The sequence below is a fragment of the Myotis davidii genome, unplaced genomic scaffold, assembly GCF_000327345.1.
Source record: "Myotis davidii unplaced genomic scaffold, ASM32734v1 scaffold1115, whole genome shotgun sequence".
In the NCBI taxonomy this organism is placed as follows: domain Eukaryota; kingdom Metazoa; phylum Chordata; class Mammalia; order Chiroptera; family Vespertilionidae; genus Myotis; species Myotis davidii.
The window spans coordinates 734,916-753,730 of NW_006287910.1; the positions used below are offsets into that span (position 1 = coordinate 734,916).

The 18,815-nt window shown below is 38.4% G+C and overlaps 1 protein-coding gene across 3 annotated transcripts in view; it reads right to left on the reverse strand.

Moving 5' to 3' along the window:
- Positions 1-18,815, reverse strand: part of PARN (poly(A)-specific ribonuclease) — a 159,353-nt gene that overhangs the window by 74,732 nt on the left and 65,806 nt on the right. The gene's annotated exons all lie outside the window — the stretch shown is intronic.

Genomic DNA, 18,815 nt, shown 5'->3' on the forward strand with positions numbered 1-18,815 from the left:
GGATCGGTTGCCTCCTACGCATACCTCGACTAGGGCTGGGGATCAAACCTGCATCAGGTATGTGCCCTTGACTGGGAACTGAACTTGAAACCTTTCAGTGCTCAAGCCGACACTCTATCCCCTAAGCTACACCAGCCAGGACTCTTCCTTTTCTTTATGCACAGCTTTTCTGCTCTCCTCATAAAGAGGTGCACTGTATTTACTGCTCCCCTTGAATCTAAGATTGACATGTGACCTGATTTGGCCAAAGGTGTGTTAATAAGCATAATGCAAACAGAGGGAACTAATGGGCAATGAAAAAAGGGAGTAAATAACTAAGGTGTTACATAATGGCATGAGAATATAGTAGCTTTTAGAACATAATGTAAGTTGCTCTTTAAAAAAAACACACAAAACAATAAACAAAAGCAAAATCATACTAAGTAATGGGAAGAGAGAATAAATAAAACAGACCATACAGAGAAAAAATATTCATATAAAAGACTCATGTATATACATGTTACATAAAACAATGAGACAAAACTGAAGCCAAACATATCGGTTATATGAATAAATTTAAATGGGCTCGCCCTGACTGGTTTGGCTCAGTGGATAGAGCTTCGGCCTGTGGACTGAAGGGTCCTAGGTTCGATTCCGGCCAGGGGCATGTACCTTGGTTGAGGGCACATCCCCAGTGCGGGGTGTGCAGGAGGCAGCTGATCGATGTTTCTCTCTCATCAATGTTTCTAACTCTCTATCCCTCTCCCTTCCTCTCTGTAAGAAAATCAATAAAATATATTTTAAAAAATAAAAATAAAAAATAAATGGGCTCAAATTCACTTAATAAAAGGAAAAAATTTCAGGAATACTCTCCCTCCAAGGAGCACACCCGTGCTATTCCCTTTCCACTTGCCTTCCCCCACAGGCACATATCCCCTAACTTCTAAGAGACCCCATGAGACTTGAAAGCCGAGGAACAACAGGTAGGGGCAGCTCATCCTGGGCTGAGTTCCCAGAACCATCTCCAAGGCCCCCTTTCTCTGTGTAGTCCTTCCCTTTGGATATTCCCATCTCCCATCCCCTTTTCCTTAAATACAATTTTCTTTTTAAAAATAATGAATAAATAAAAGGAAAGGAAAAAAATTCAGACTGGCTATGAAAACAAAATCCAACACTATGCTCAACTACTATAGTGGTATTCCTAAGAAGTAATCTAGCTATCTTATGAAATGAAAAAAAACTTTAAAAAAGTAAATATGGTAGATTATAATTTATCTAAGCAATTGAAAAATATAAATATATAAAAATTTATCTATACAAGCAATGGAAGGATAGAGCACAAAGTTTTTATTTTTTTATTTTTATTTAGGATAGAGCACAAAGTTTTTAATAGTTACTTATAAGGGAAGGGAGAGATCAGAGCAGAGGAAATGGGGATAAAATTCAGACTTTTCTAAATACAGTATATCTTGTTTTTTAACTTTGACTTTGGAACCATGACAAAATTGTAAGTAATTACAAAACAATTACAATTTTAAAAGCAATCACTGAGAAAATAAAAGAAAACAAATGAACATAAATGTGTCAGCTGGGGTTATAAAACTCACAGAGAGGGGACTAATGGAAAAGGCTTTATGAAACAGAGATCAGATTTTAAGTCCCTCAAGGGGGATACCCTGTTCTTAATTATCCTATTGGTGGTGACTGTGTTGGTTTCATTATGCTGAGACTGCTGGATTTATATCATGGGATAAAGCAAATGAATAATTGTATATTCTATTTCTATGCATGATGTATTTCTATTTGAAAGGAGTGAGAGGAGGAGGAAGAAAAAAAAATTTCTTAGTTTATCTGTTGTAAAAGCTCAGAAACAATGACCAACCCAGTACAATTGGCACTCTAACACCCAGACTGTAGTCTGGAAATACCATTTTCCATGAAAAGTAACCAGAGCTTCCTTGGAGATGTGCTGATTTGGGGTCTGGGGAAGAACATGTACAAGATGAGCCTGGAACATCTTGTCATAACACAGGGGAAGTAAAAAAAATTTGGCCAACCAAGAGAGGCTAGGACAACTGGATCATTAGTAAGGGTCAAAAGTGCAACTGACTGAATTACATTGTATATGCTTACATGCCATTATGTCCATGAGTTCATAATGACCCTAAAACAAAATAACTGGTCCCCACTGGAGAATTATAATAAATCAACTCACTCTTTTAAAAAGCAGTAAGGGAAAACATCAAATCTATATTCTGTCTTTTTTGCAAACCCCAGATAAGTTTTTCTTTAGAGATGTATTCCAACAAATATAAAAAAAAAAAGGAATGCTAGAATTACAGTATCACCATATTGCAACCTCTAATGAAATAATGGACCTAGTTTAAACAGGACAGGAAAATATATGAAACAACTCAAAAGGGATTAAAACTAGTAAAAGCAGGCTGCAGGAAACTCTACAGGACAAATGACCCTATTTCTTCAACAAATGAGAGAAAGAGACAAAGAGCTAGGTTAAGAGACATATTAGAGATTTAAATATTCACAATATGTGGCCTTATATGGATCTTTGACTCAAATGGAAAAATAAAAACTCACCACCCTTGAGATCATTGGGAATTTTAATACTAAGTAAATATTTAATGATAATAAAGATTTATTTTTAAGGCACAGTAATAATATTATTGCTTTGTTTAAAAAAAAAGAATTTGTCTTTCAGAGACGCACACTGAAAAATTTAATATTTAGCAGTGAGTATTATATGGTATCTAGAATATGCTTCAAAATCAAACAAAAAGGGAGTGTGTATTTGGTAAAGATAAAACAGGATTGGCCACGGCAGTGGCAGGGAGAGGAGGTAAGTACACAGAGGGTTCATTATATTCTTCTGCCTTTGGGGATTATCTTTTAAAAATTCAACCAAACCAACAACCAGACCAAAGGAGCCTTTCCCCTCCCCTTGCTCACACTCCTCAGGGAATTTCCGATGGTTCAAGACTCACCATCGTATTCACTTCTCTGATGACTATCCCACACTGTGTTACCCTTTGGTTTTCTAGTCTAATTACCCCAATAGCTTAACTAAGGTAAAAGATTTGTCAGAACCTCATTTTCACTTTCACTGCTTTTTTGGCTTTATCATGCTGCTATAACTATACACTTTGGCAAACCTAAACATTCCCTTTTTCATATGAAAAAACAAAGTAAAATAGAGCACCTGACATACAATAAACTTAAGTTTCTCTAATTTTTCCCTGAGAATAATTAAAATGAAGCATTACCTAAGACATCTTGACCAGAATTTGTAGCCCTCATAGGGATTAGGAGTTCAACTAAAAAATGGAGTGAACATATCCCCAAACTCAAGCTTTTGCAGTCGCTGATTTCTCAGAGCAAACCAGGGTTGCCAAAAAATGCAGGTCCTGTACTCCAGTCTTCCAGCCTGGCACAGGTCTGACAAGTGGTAAAATCTGGACAGAGTCTCACATCAGTAAATGAAACCACAAAACCACAGAATATCAGTTCACACTAAAAAAGAAATGGTGCTGTTTTCCATTTGGGGTATTTGTTAAACATTACAAAGGAGCTAAGTCAAAGGCAAAAGTGGTCCAGCACTTCTGGTAAAAACCAGAAAAGCCCAACACTAACAGTCCAGAACAATCTTTAACCACAAACATCACTTACACTATATCAAGAAACAAACAGAACTGGGGTGCAGGTGAGGAGGTGGACTGGACTAATGCAGAATGCAGTCTCCTCCCACTAGAAATGTATAGGAGAGTTAGAGAAAGGAAGCTAACACTTTTAAAAAGTATATATGTTTTTATTGAACTTAGAGAGAGAGGAAGGGAGAAGAATAGAGAGATAGAAAAATCAATGAGAGAGAAACGATCAGCTGCCTCCTGAACACTCCTACTGGGGATCCAGCCTGCAACCAGGGCATGTGCCCTGACTGGAAATCAAACAAATGACCTCTTGTTCATGGGTCGATATTCAACCACTGAGCTACATCAGCCAGGCCTTTTTTTTTTTTTCAATGTACAGCTGAGCTTAAAGAAAAGAAAAGGAAATCCTCAGGTGTCAGAAATAAGAGAGAACTTAAAGGCAGAGGTTAAGAGCAAGAGAGGGCTGGGGCAGCCAAAGGGGAGGGAGAGGTGTAAGACCTAAATGCAGACCCCACCTTCCAGAAGCCACACAGAGACCCAGACACAGTTTCAGGCCTGTGAGGAGCAGGAACTGGACCAGAGCATAAAGCTAGGGACATACAAGAGCTAACCTCTCAAAGAGAAGGACTACATTAAGAACTCAACTGGTCCTGAGACTTGGCAATGTCATTTGTGCCTGCCTAAGGCCTTAGGTAGAAAGAATCTGTAAAAGAAATCACAACTCATGCTTGCTCCACAAGTGGTATTAAGAAAAAAGAAATATGCATGGTAAATAGTCGATAAATTGGCCAAATTCACCATTTCAAAGACACAGATTATTAGAATGAAGAAAAGCAAACTGGCATATCTATGCTATTCAGAGAGACACATCTAAAGCAACTCGGAATGGTTAAAAATAAGAGGGGGGAAAAATATTTGAGGCAAGTACTAAACAAAAAAGGGAAAACTTGATATATTTTATATCAGAGAAAACTGAGTTCAGGGCAAAAAACACTATTTAGAACAACAGCATTAAACTATCCAAAGCAAAAACTGACAGAATTACAAGGAAAAACAAATAATTTCAAAACCACAGTAGGAGCTTTTAAAAAATATATTCCAATTATAAACTTATAAAACAAGCAAACAAATATAATTAGTAAATAAATAAAAGATTAACAGCTTGATCTACTGGACAGACCTATGGAACCATATACCACTTCACAATTAGAAAATTATACTTTACTTTCAAACACCCTTGGGATATTTATAAAAATTGACTTAGGTCATAAAGCAAGATGCAACAAATACCATGGTGGGGACTAGGGTGCAAATGAGAACAATCTCTACTTTCTGCCCCATTTCTCTGATCACAGTCAGAGAAGTCTCTCTTCCCACTAACCTAAAGTGAATTTTGTATATATATCTAGGGAGTAAACTGATGTAGGAAAGGCTAAACATTTATATAGAACATGGAATGATTATGACACTTAATATCACAGAGCAACCCAGCCGGTGTGACTCAGTGGTTGAGCTTCGACCTATGAAACAGAAGGTCACAGTTCAGTTCCAGTCAGGGCGCCTGCCCGGGTTGCAGGCTTGATCCCCATTAAAGAACGTGCAGGAGGAAGCCGATCAATGATTCTCTCTCATCATTGATGTTTCTATCTTTCTCTCCCTCTCTCTTCCACTCTGACATATATATTAAAAATTTTTTTTAAATATATCACAGAACAGCTAATAAATCCCATGAGGAAAACAAAACCTGCATGACCGTGTGCATCACCCTGGAGTGATGCAGGGATTAAGGAAATAAAGGGCTAAATCATTCTGGGGAAAGGGAAACCTAGAAACAAAGCAAGCAGGTGGTTTTCACAGGTTGATAACCTGTGAGTTTTATTAAAATTATTTTTTCTTAGCCTAAAACACTTAAAACATATCATGAGCTGCTGTTTTCCCAAGGCAACTACCTAATTATAAATTCTTTGTTTTGTTTTTCCTTATCAGTAAGCTCTCCAAAAAGAGCTAAGGCCTGAAGGCAAACCAGTATATTATCATCCCTTAGTCCATCACTGGCAGTATTCAGTGGTTGCCAACTTTTCGGACCTCACGGACCACCAGTGGTCCACGGACCACGGTTGGCGACTGCTGCTCCAAAGGCTTCCTTAAACCAGTGGTCACCAACCTTTCAGACCTCACGGACCACCAGTTGGCGACCGCTGGTTTAGATAACCAAGATTCATTACCAGGTATACATTCCTGTCCAAACATGAATTATGAAAAAAGATCTTTACTCCTAAGGGCAGCTGTTGTTCACCACTGCTGCTAAATTGCAGCATTAAAAGTATTGGATTTATCAAGATAAGAAGACAGATCAAGCTCTAACATAATCACTTTTCAAAATGCTTGTAAGCATTTAACAGGGGGGGAAGGACTAGGAGGGGGAAGTTCCCTTTACTCAAATTAGAAATCTAATGAAAATTTAGAGGAAAGTCTTTAAATTTACTTCAAATACTTTACTGAAAACATCTGATCTTCACTTATATATAATTCTCCAAACATTATTCAGTAAAAATGTCTCTGAAGCAATATTAAAACTGAGTATCAACCGCTTGTAAAAATTTCAAGGAGTTAACATCAACAAAACATAGCCAATGGTATCATTCAGATACTCCTCTGTGGTTTTTATGTTGCTCTTTCCCATTCAGTCTATTAAATCTTTCCATTACCAGATATTATGGTAGTATTTCTTTTTATATAAAGGTCTCCATCTTTTTTTTTTTAATGTTCTTATTGATTTTAGAGAGAGAGGTAGGGAGAGGGATCGAGAGATAGACATATCAATGAGAGAAAAACACCAATTGGCTGCCTCCTGCTTACCGCCACTGGGGATCGAGACTGAAACCTGGGCATTTGCCCTGACGGGGAATCAAACCGGTGACCTCTTGGTTCACAGGTGGACGCTCAACCACTAAGCCACACCTGCTGAGCATGGTAGTATTTTTTATATATAATGTGTACATCAAAATAAATCTCCCCTTTAAAAATAACTCAACACAGTATATGTAATGGAGAGGAAGGAAGATCTAATTTCATGAGAAGGAGAAAGAAAAGAATTTAAACAATGACAGATTTTTAAACCAGTCTATAATAGATACTTTCCAGAACAAATAATACTACACAAAAGAGAGAGTAAATAATGCTTCTGCTTATCTGAAGTTATCTAGAATATTTACAGATAATTATGGAATTCAGTGTGAAGATGTCTGAGAAAAACCTCCTCATTGAGTTCCTATGCCACTCTTACTAAATGTGACTCTGAACAGATGAGGAAGTAAAGGCACCACAGGATAAAGGCTGTTCTCTGTCAAGAAATAAAACAGATGACTTCTCCCATGTGAAAGATAAGGATGTGTCTGGAAAACAGGAAGCCTGGTTGAAGTTGTCCAAAACCTGTCAGTTTCAGTACTTAACACTGATACAGTCACATCAATGCAGCAATCATAAAGGGGACATCTCTGAGGCACAGCAAAGCAGGGTACCCAAGAACAGGATGTACAAACACTCCATTCGAATGACCATCAGTGTGGCTATGTCTGTGGAAAAGCTTCCAAGTAGATGAGTTAAGGCAGCAGCATGCCAGCTGTGGGATCTGTTGGAGCATAGGACGGTCCTGTTCAGCATGGCCACCATACTCACTGCAGCCTCTCTTCATTGTCACCCACATGCCAAATGACAGGTCAGAGGTGGCCAGTGAATCCAAGGCTTTGATTAGCTCAGCAAACCTAAGAGCAATGCTGTCCTTAATTGTAGGCTCCACTAGGAAAATATGGTACTATGTGTTATATGTAGAGGGGTGAAAAAAAAAGATTACATAATGGGACTCGAGTGTTCTCACTCTGACTTCAACCGAATTTGCTACATGTTACTTTTTCCAAGTACCTGCAAAAGAATCAAGTGCCTCTTCCCCTGCTTTTACCATTTCCCCTCTTAGGCCCCTTCTTTTCTAAAGGAGCCAAGGGGCAAGTTAAAATGTGGCTGAAATAAATATGTTGGCAATGTAAAGCACACGTCCTGGGTTTTCTCACCACACCACAAAAAAGTTAACGTGAAAATCCACAATAAGAGGATTCATTGGAAGAAATATGGCATCAAGAAAAAGAAGAAATAAAGACATCACCTTCCAATTAAAGCCAAATTCAGTAGTTGCAGGAATTCTAGGTGCAGAAGAGATGCTCATAATACAACAGAATTAACTAACCTCAATCCTTTAGCTATTCAACTCTAATAAGAAAAATGGCCAAACTCACAATAAACTGAGGATATGACTCATTGTCCTCATCTCACCAAATGAAGATCCCAAGTCCCCATGCACCAAATTACCCAGCATTTGCAACCATCTCAGGGACCTGCGAGGCCAGGAGAGGCTATACCACCCTGCAGCAAACCCATTTTATAGCAGCATCCCTGTCAGGCACAACTCTCCAGAACTCTGCACTAGGGACCTCTCATGGAAAACAAAGAGTAAGCAGCTCAGAAAGCCTTTTCCCTAAGGGCTCTGGGTCAAATACCCTGGAGGAAAAGAACAAAGAATCAAGTCTCAAATCTCATTATTCCTGGTAGTTACATTCTATGAAGTGTCCACAAACACTGAACCATTGCTTCTAAGGGTCAACCAGAGTTAGGTTCCTACAAGCCTTTGGACACTACGTTTTTGTAAACCAATCAACACATACCCTTGTTTTGTGTGATCTTCTGTTTAAAGATACCTTATTTAATATACACTGTTGACTCATTAATATTGAACTCATGCCTAAATGAAGCTTATCTAATAACTCATATTTTCTCCATAAGGCATATCATGGTCTTCTTTGGCTTAGGAACACCAGACAGCACCTTGACACTATAGTTAGGAGCCATTTTTAACAGTCAAATCGCCAACAAAAAGCACAAAAATGTGAAAAGCATGGCATTAACTATACTGCGAAAAGAATTCTTGTTTACAGCATAAGAGTTTCAACAAGAAGGCAGAGTGTTTCCTTGTTCCTCCTCAACTGGGGAACCTGTGCATCGAGAGGCTAAAATGTCACCATTCTGTAGAGATCCATAAATGACTCCAAGAGCTCTGTGAGTACTGATTTTGAGGTTACAAAAAAATTTTAATGAGTAGGTGAATTCACAAACATAGAGTCTGTGCATATGAGAACTGACTGTACTTTTGAGACCATTCCCAAACCAGCTTCCCACCCTAAGTCTCAGAATAAATCCATAGACCTATCTTACAGCAATCCTATAAAATTCTCTGTGTCTATAGAACCTTCATGGTATTTAAGAACCTACTCAAAAGCTAACTTCTATACCAGAAAGATGCTCAAGTAACTCAGGGAGCTCTCTAAGTGAGCTCTGAGGGAGACCCCTGACTGCTTGGATAAGAGATTAACCAGAATGGCAACCAACTATAGGAAGCCATGTGAAAGAAAAAGAGAGACAACTAAGAATCATTGTGGCAACAGTTTTGGTCTTTTGTTCAAAAGGTACAAAGCAGGGGAAGACTTTAACTCCAGGTCACTCCAGGTCACAAACATGGCCCTACCTGAGGGATACGTCATTCTTCAAGCTGAGCAAACACCACAAGTTTTACACTTAGTCTCCATGATGCAGCAATACATACACTGTGTAATATTGTTTCAATTTGGTAATATTGTTTTAATGTCTGGATTTCTGGATGGGAGAAGAAGTGAACGTTTACTGAGCAGCTAATGCCAGGCACTGTGTTAACATTACCTTTATTACCCAGATCAATTCTTCCCAGATCTACGAAGCAGAGTTTCTCATCTTCATTTTACAGCTGAGGGCTCAAAGAGGTTAGTCAAGCACTCAATATCACACAACCAATTTGCTTCAAGTCCATCATACCATATGGGTTCCTTTCAAGAGGTTAAAATAAGAGACTGCTTGGGTGTTTCAGCTAGTTGAGTATTCAGTTAAGCATTGAATTGAGCATAGTATTTCTTATAAACTCAACTCATGACTTTTTCTCTAGGTAACTCAGATCTTTTCCAAAAAGAGAAGAGAAAAAAATGTTTCTTTTTCTATGGAAACTTCTCTCACTTCTATCCATAGATCTTCAAACAAAATCATAGAAGACTACACACAGAGCAAACAGCATCTAACAGACACCTTCATCCTATCTCCTATAAGATTGTCACTTTACCCTGAGTGCAAAGGTGGCCCTGAACAAACAGCTAATCAAAGCCAGTGCCTGGCTTCTCTAGCCCCTCACTTTGTAAGTTTGACCCTAAAAATGTTTCATGTTGCCCATCTGATCCAATTCTGCATGAGGGTTATACTATAAACACCACATGCTAAATGTGTCCACATGCTAAATGTGTCCGCATGATTTAGTATGAATAAGCATTTAGTTGACAAATTTTACTTGAAGAGGGAAAGGTGGATTAGTTCCAACACAACAGCACCATCTTCTGGTTGGTGAAATGGAAGTAAGACAGAAAGTCACATCTGGCGTTAAAAAGCACTTAAACAGTTCAGTAATCCAGAGGGTGGCAAACTAGAAAATTAGTTTCCAAATACTCTGAACAATGTTGGCAGTAATAAACACCCTCACAAACCAATCGTAGAATAAAACTTTTTGTAACTATAGGTCACTACTGGCTGTCATTCCACTTTTGCAATCACTGCAGCCATGCCCAGCCTCTCAGCTCTCTCATACTGTAGAACCCGTCATGCCTTATGAAAGAAAGTTCTTATCATGTAATCAGAGTAACACCCATACCTGCCTGAGTGCGCATAAAGGCTCTCTGCTGTTCACACACAAAGTCAAAATTTGATGGGGGTGGCCATCGCTATCAAGGCCCTCAGAATCTGGCCCCTTCCCCACCTCCCACTAATACTGGTTAGCAGTTAGGGAGCACCATCGTCTCTTATGGGTCCTAACAAATTGAAGAACAGATAAAAGAGCTAATGATGACTTACCCCTGTACTCTGTTCCCCCAAAGTACAGGACTCATTAGTACATTGTGTTGAGATGGATCTAGGGCCCGAGGTCTCAGTGGTGCTTTATACTATAGCTGCTGCCACCCTCTAAAGAAATCCAGACCAGCAGGCCCCATCAATGAAGAAATCTGACAGCTGCAAGGAGACTCTGAACTATTTCCAAATCTCTGCTGCCAGAACAGACCCCAGCAGCTGGTTTGCAGGTCTGCCTTCTTCAATGCAGTAACCCCACTCAAAGGCCCCTAGAGCCAGCCTTTTTCTGATTTCACTCATCAGATATGCCATTTGTCCTTCCATGAGGAGGACAAAGCAAGGGGGATAGAGAGTGGGGTCATACACTGTAACCACAACATTCCTCTCTCGGTGAGAAGCAAGATGAGACTCTTAGCCCATGGAGATGTAAGGATAAAGGAACAAGCATTTCTCCCAGACGCTCTCCGCACAAATCCACAGCCCCAAAATGCACCTGAGGAGCGAGACCTTTGTCAGGGTTACCTTTGCTTCCTCCCTAACCACAGTGCTCTGCACACATGGAAAAGTCTCCTAAACCATCTGATTTCAAACTTTTTTGACCATGACCTACAAAATACATTTTTATTACAACCCTGTACACATACATGTTCAGATTTGTACCTGAACAAAAGTTACATTTTAAAAAAGCAAACCTGCCTTTATTATATGGGACTTACACTGAATTCTTACTTCTTCCTTTTATAAAAATGCTGATCACACTCACTAAAACGATTTCACAACCTAATGAGAGTGTGAACCATAGTCTGACAAACACTGTTGTAAACATCCACTTTCATTCCAACCTCTGTTGTGTTGGCACGATCCCCTTCTCTGCTAGCCCAGAATCAGACCCCCATCAAGGGCCAAATAAAGGTCTCTCCTCAAAGTCATCCCCAACTAGTGCCCCGCATGTCCCAAATACCAACCAAGTAAGATAATAGCTATGAGTAGTCCCCACTTTGAGAAACCAAGTCTATTGGGTGAGACAATTAACAATCGATGAGTTTTAGCTCAGTCATCTCTCCTTCCTCTGAATACAAAAACACAGGTCATCTGTATTCATTCATTCCTTCATTCGTTCATCCCTGTGTTCATTCTTCGTCATTCACTCCCCACCTTGACTCATTCCATTATCATTTGTGTAAACATTTAAATGTTTATCAAAAGATTAATTCATCAAGTAGGATTTCTTTATTTCTTTCTTTTTTTTTTACAATCTTGTTTGTTAAGGGATAATTTTTATGAACTATAAATAAATTAGGAACTAAAGTGCACTGTCACCAATTCTTGGAAACCAATGGCCCATTTATTATTTTGTGCGGCATTTATAGATATGGCAGGTTCCCAGATAAATTCAATTTGGCCCCAATCTCTTAGCAAAGGCTATGAAATAGAGTAAATGCAAAGACCAACCTTCTAGACATTTAAAAATAAATAAAACCTGCCCTAGCCTATTTTCCCAGTGGTTAGAGTGTTGGCCCACACACTGAAGGGTTGCGGGTTCCGTTCCAGTCAAGGGCACATACCTTGGTTGCAGGCTGGCCATTTCCTGGCCCCCAATCAGGGCACGTGAAAAAAAAATCTAAAAATCAATAGGGGGGGGAAATCCTCAGATGAGGATCAACAACAACAAAAAACCTACTTGAATATGTCCACCTATTTTTGACTCTGCCACAATGCTACCATATACACATGAACAAGTGCCATTGAGTGTATCACCTCTTCCAACTATCAGGCTTTCCTATGGCTGCTCCCTGTTTGGTTGGCAAATTTGGCACTCAACACCTGAGAATTCTTTCAAAAGCCCCAAACTTTTAAAAGAAAATAAGTTAGACACAATATTTTATTTCAAAACTTGATCTAATAAAAAACACTCCAAATCAATGTTACTGCAAGATCTGTACAAAGGACATAATTCAAATTCCTATTTTTAACACACAAATTCTGTGTTTCCACCTTCTAAATTCCCCTCCAGCCACTACACCACATGTACCAAAAAGTCCCAGTCATACCAAAGGATATGCTAGTCCCACTCTGCGAAAGTTTTCTCAGTCTTCCTCTACTAAACTAAATCCAACTCATTATTTGAGGAGCAGCACAGGCATCACCTACTCCAGGAAGTATTCCCTGCCGACCCTCTACTGTATCTCCATGCCAGCCTGAGCTGGTTCTCTCTCCCTTAGCATATGCTGATATGCTAGTTGTCTAAATACTCATCTGCATTACTATGAGTTCCTTCAGTGCAGAGACTATTATTTCAACTCTATTCCCCATCAAATTTAGTCCCTCAATTCTTCAACAGCAGGCAGGCAAATATTTATACAAAAAATAACACTGCAGTTTCAAATGAAAACAATCTTTTCAAAAACCTTGTAAAGTATCTTCATAATTATTCTATGCTGTTACTATAAAAAACAACACTGAACATACAAACATAAAGTTTAGCAATATACAGTGAGAAATCAATAAGGAACAAAAGGCTTACACTCCATCTGAAAATATAACTACAAAAATGCACTCTTAAACATTATCGTGCTCATGCTATCAAGTGACTCAAACTTCCCTGGGGAAGCCCAGTTGGTGTGGCTTGGTGGTTGAGCATCAACCTATGAACCAGGTCATGGTTCAATTCCCAGTCAGGGCATATGCCAGGGTTACAGGCTCGATCCCTAGTAGGGGGCATGCAGGAGGCAGCCGGTCATAATTCTTTCTAATTATTGATGCTTCTATCTCTCTTTTCCTCTCCCCTCCTCTCTGAGATCAATAAAAATATTTTTTAAAGAATTAATTTAATGCCCTGGCCAGTGTTTCTCATTGGTTAGAGCATCAGCTTGCACACCAAAGGGTCATGGTTTCGATTCCTGGTCAAAGGCACAACCTGGGTGCAGGTTCAATCCCAGGCCCCAGGTCGTGGCATGTTTGGGAGGCAACCAATCTATGTGTCTCTCGCACATCAATGTTTCTCTCTCTCTCCCTCTCTCTTTCCTCTTTCTTACCTTTCCTCCCTCTCTTCCACTCTAAAAAAACAAAAACAAAAACAAAAAAGTCAATGGAGGGAATATCCTCAGGTAAGGATTAACCAAAAATAATATAAAAAAAATAATTAACTTAAAATAGTAAAAATGTGGATATAATTTAAACATCTAAAAGGGATATAGTTATATATGCCATATGTATCTGTACAATGTAATACAATGTATTCATTTAAAGAAAACTTTTTTTAATTTTTTTATTGGTTTTTAGATAGAGAGGAAGGGGGAGAGAGAAACATTGATGAGAAACATTGATTGGCTGCCTCCTGCATGCCCCCTACTGGGCTCAAAACCCGGGGCATGTGCCGTGACTGGGAATCAAACCAGGGACCTCTTGGGTCCATGGGACAATGCTCATCCACTAAGCCACACCAGCTGGGCTAAAGAAAACCAGGAGTAAAACAGAGGAAACAAAAAAATATATAATTTTTGGCCCTAGCCAGTTTGGCTCAGTGGATAGAGCGTCGGCCTGTGGACTGAAGGGTCCAGGGTTCGGTTCCAGTCAAGGGCACATGCCAGGCTTGCTGGCTCAATCCCCAATAGGGGGCATGCAGGAGGCAGCCTATCAATGATTCTCTTTCATCACTGATGTTTCTATCTTTCTCTCCCTCCCTCTCTGAAATCAGTAAAAATATATTTAAAAAAAATTTTTTGAATGATAGGCATAATCATATAAATAATTACATTAAATGTCAATAGACTAAATACTCCAATTAAAAATCACTCATTAGGATAAATAAAAAAGCAAGACCCAACTATACGCTATCTACAACTATATGCTATATACACATATAGGCTAACAGTAAATAAAAGGAAAATATACCAGCCAAACATAAAAAACATAAGAAGAGGCCCTGGCTGGGGAGCTCAGTTGGTTAGAGTGTCATCCCAATATGCCACAGTTGTGGATTTGATTTTTGGTCAAGGCACATGCAAGAAGCAACCAATGACTGCATAAAAAAGTAGAACAACAAATTGATGCTTTTCTCTCTTTAAAAAAGAAAAGTAATTAAAAAAAATTTAATGCAAAAACTAACAAAGTAGACAGTACAGCAAACAATACAGAAAAACAAAATAAACCAGAAGCTGATTTTTTTAAATCAACAAAATCAGTAACCCCTAGGTAGAGTGACCCAGAAAAAAATAAGAACACAAATCACTAATATCACAAATGAAAAGCAGTTACCACCACAGATTTTGCACAAATTACAAGGATAACAAAAGGCACAGGTAAAGTTTAAAATTACAAGCAGCCTTTTAGCAAAACATTGCTAAATAATCACTTCAAAAGAGTCATATCCACAATTCTAATTTTTATCTGTTAAATGAAATCAAAAGCTATGCTTTTAAAAGTCTGATTTAATAAAAGCACATTCATACTTTGGGCTGAAATGAAGCCAAGATTCTACCCAACCCCAATAAATCATCCTGAACAAGCTCTTAAAACAGCATATCAAGAATTTATATAACTCGTTGAATTTGGGCTGGCTTTACAAAATAATTGTTAGGTTTCTAACTCCAATCTCCAGCTTTCAAAATAAATGAAAGCTAATACTATAAAAACTATAGGCAGAGAGAAAATGTCTTATAACATATTCAAGGACACTCAAGACAATGTCTATATATTGAGAGTATGACTAGAATGTTTGCTTTGAAATATTGAGCTCTTTCCCCATTTAACAAAACTATGTTAGGAATTCAAAAATATTAAATATGAATGAGCTATATACTTCTTATTTAAGGTAATTTCTTATTTGACTACTTTGAGGAAAAAACCTTAAATGTGGAGGCTAAGTTATCTTCTCCAATGTATCAAGTCCCATATTGGCCACCTACAGTTATGTTTTTTATTTTTTATTTATTTATTTTTTTAAATTTTAGAGAGGAAGGGAGAGGGACAGATAGAAACATCCATGATGAGCCCTGGCAAGCAACCAGGGAATGTGCCCTTGCTGGAATCAAACCCAGGACCCTTCACTCCGCAGCCTAATGCTCTATCCACTGAGCCAAACCAAATAGGGCTGGGAAATTTTTTTTATTTTGGCCGCCTACTGTCGTATATGAAGAGTGAGAAGGAAAGAAGGCTGACTATATGGCTTGTAAGGGTTATCACTATCTGAACACCCAAAGCCACCAGGGACCCTCACCTTCACAGCAGCAGCAGAAAAAATTTTAAAAAAATAAAAAAGAATCACAATACATGGCACTCAGTACAAAGGTTTTAATAAATAGTATGATAAGGATTCCTAGAAAAAGAGAGCTCTCATATTCAAAATGTTGAAAATAAATTTTTTAAAAATCTCAATTAGACTCAGTACAGTAATATCAAAAGAAAAAGATAGGTGTCACTTAAAAAGCAACTCCATGAATGTAAATAAAAAATTGTTTGTGCCCACCCAGTATTGCCCAGTGGTTGGAGTGTCAGCTTGTGCACCTCAGGGTCAAAGGTTCGATTCCCTGTCAAGGGCACATGCCTGGGTTGCGGATTTCCTCTCCACCCCTGGTAGGGGCTCGTGTGGGAGGTGGCCAGTCAATGTGTCTCTCTCACATGGATGTTTCTCTGTTTCTCTCTCTCTCTCTCTCTCTCTCTCTCCCTCTCTCTCCCCCCTTCCTCCCTCCCTCCTTCCCTTTCACTTGAAAGCAATGGAAAAAATATCTTCAGGTGAGGATTAATAACAACAAAAAAAGCTTGTAACTGGGCCAAAGAAGCCATTATGAACTGCTTGCTATATAAATAGGCATTTAATGATTTTTCCAATGTTACAATATTGATCTAACAGATCCTCCGTTTCCGCAGAAATGAATAAGTTATTTAAGATTATATTAATAGGGTTTACAGCACATAAGAATGATTACCATAAAGAACAGATTTTAAATTGTCTTTCAATGAAACATGCATAATTTTAGAAAGCACAGCAAAAGACCAGAGACAGTAGATATATCTGTCACAAGGTATTATGACACATTTCTAAGTCATAATACCTTGAATATCATTTATTAAGATAAATAAATATTTAACAAACACTTACTAATGTCAGACAATACTATCCTAAGCACTGAAAACATGATGGGGAACAAGAAATACGGTCCCTGCACTAAAAGAGTTTATAGTCTATCGGGGAAGAAAAACAAAGTGTGTCAATAAAGGATGCCAGGCTAGCCCAGAGAACAGGGTATATTCCCCTTCAAATGAAGCCAGAGAAGACATCCGGAGAAGCGGATATTGAAGCTGAGATGAGGGGGGAAATAGGACACAGCCTGGCTCTAAAGGGACCTAGCTGATTATCGAGTAAAAGATGGCTTCTGCCAAAGAACACTATGGTCATGTGCAAACGTCCAGGTATTTATGTTAAGAGTTGCCTCTTGTGTAAAAAGAGAGACAACAGTGGAAAATTACACTTTACTAGTAAAGCTGCATATAACAAAAGACAATAGACATTTCTACTTCTTAATCTCTGAGGAAAAGGGTAAAGAGGTCACAATGTCATCTTGGCCTCCCATATTACCCATTCAAACACACATTTATTTATTCATGCCACAGTGTGTGCCAGGCACCAGAGGATTCAATGGTGAATAAGGTGGACTTAATATTATCCTCAGGGAAACAACACACATAGGCAAACAATCAAATTAGAGTGCTTCTGTGGTTACCGGATTCATTGACTAAAATACTGAGCTTAAAAGCTACTGTTTGAAGACTCTTTCAAATAATAAGGGAGAAATCATTATTGGACATCAAACATGGTATAACAAGAACATTCAAAGAAGCTTTGACACCCTGTATACATAAACAAGAATTATGCTTGTATTTTCAAGTACTAATTAGTGTTTTACAGATGCCAATGCACTTTTACACACTCATTTTTACTGTACAAGGTAAGAGGCCATGCAGATCCTATATAATAAAAGCCTAATATGCTAAGTGTTCAGTTGTCAGGTTGGCCGTTCAACCAATCAAAGCGTAATATGCTAATGATATGCTAAGGCCACTCAACCGCTCGCTATGATGTGCATCGACCACGAGGGGGCAGACGCTACGACCAGTAGGTTAGCTTGCTGCTGGGGTCTAGCTGCCCAGGACTGATCGAGATGGGCCAGACATACCCTGGAGCCCTCCCACAGTCCCTCCCCAACTGGCCAACCTCCCATGTCCCACCCCAGCCCCAATCGTGTACCAATAGGGTCCCTCTCGCAACCTGGGACCCCTCGGGGGATGTCTGGCTTTTATTATAATACTCTGTAGAAGTTTTCATATATAATTACTCTTATAGTTACATTATCAGAATTGTTAGTTTTAGTATGTGACACTTTGTTAAATAAAAAGAAAAAACTTAATTAGATATATCACTTTAAACTTTCATACCTTTTATATTATTAAGCACCATGAAACTTGAAATCTATTTGAATAAGTAGCTTAATACTACATATTTTCTTCAGTATTTTATTCAATAACTTTTCATCCTAAGAAAATGAAATGCTTTGTGATGGTTAATATCAAAATTATTAGGGTTCAACTAGAGATGTGATACTCAATCTTTTTATAATCCTATTTTAAAAGCAAACAACATAGTCCAGCCAGTGTGGCTCAGTGGTTGAGTGTCAACCCATGTAACAGGAGGTTGCAGGTTTGATTCCCCAGTTACTGTCTCAATCCCCAGCAGGGGGCATGCAGGAGGCAGCCAATAGATATTTCTTTGCATCTCCCCATATCCCTTCGTCTCTCTCTCTCTCTCTTAAAAAAATAAAGAAAAAAATGTTTAAGCAAACATAGCTTTCAGTTTATTTGCCTATAAAACAATATTTTATACAAGTTTAATGGAATAAATAGATCACAAAAATTTATAAATCCATGAGAAAACTAGAAACCAAAGGGTCAATACAGGTATCATTTTTTGTTCCCCATCCCTCTCAATTTGCTACTCCTAACCTACAAGTAAATCTGCAACTCATTTTAGAAAAAAAAAAAAATGCAATGGGAAAGGAACAGAATGGCGGTAAGTAAAAAAAAGATATTATGTAGTATGTATAAAGAATCAATAAATTTGTCTTACTTTCTTTTCTAAACATAACTCACTAATTATTTTATTTATTTTATAGACAATTTCAAAACATGCCAGGCTGCAATGCTTGTGAA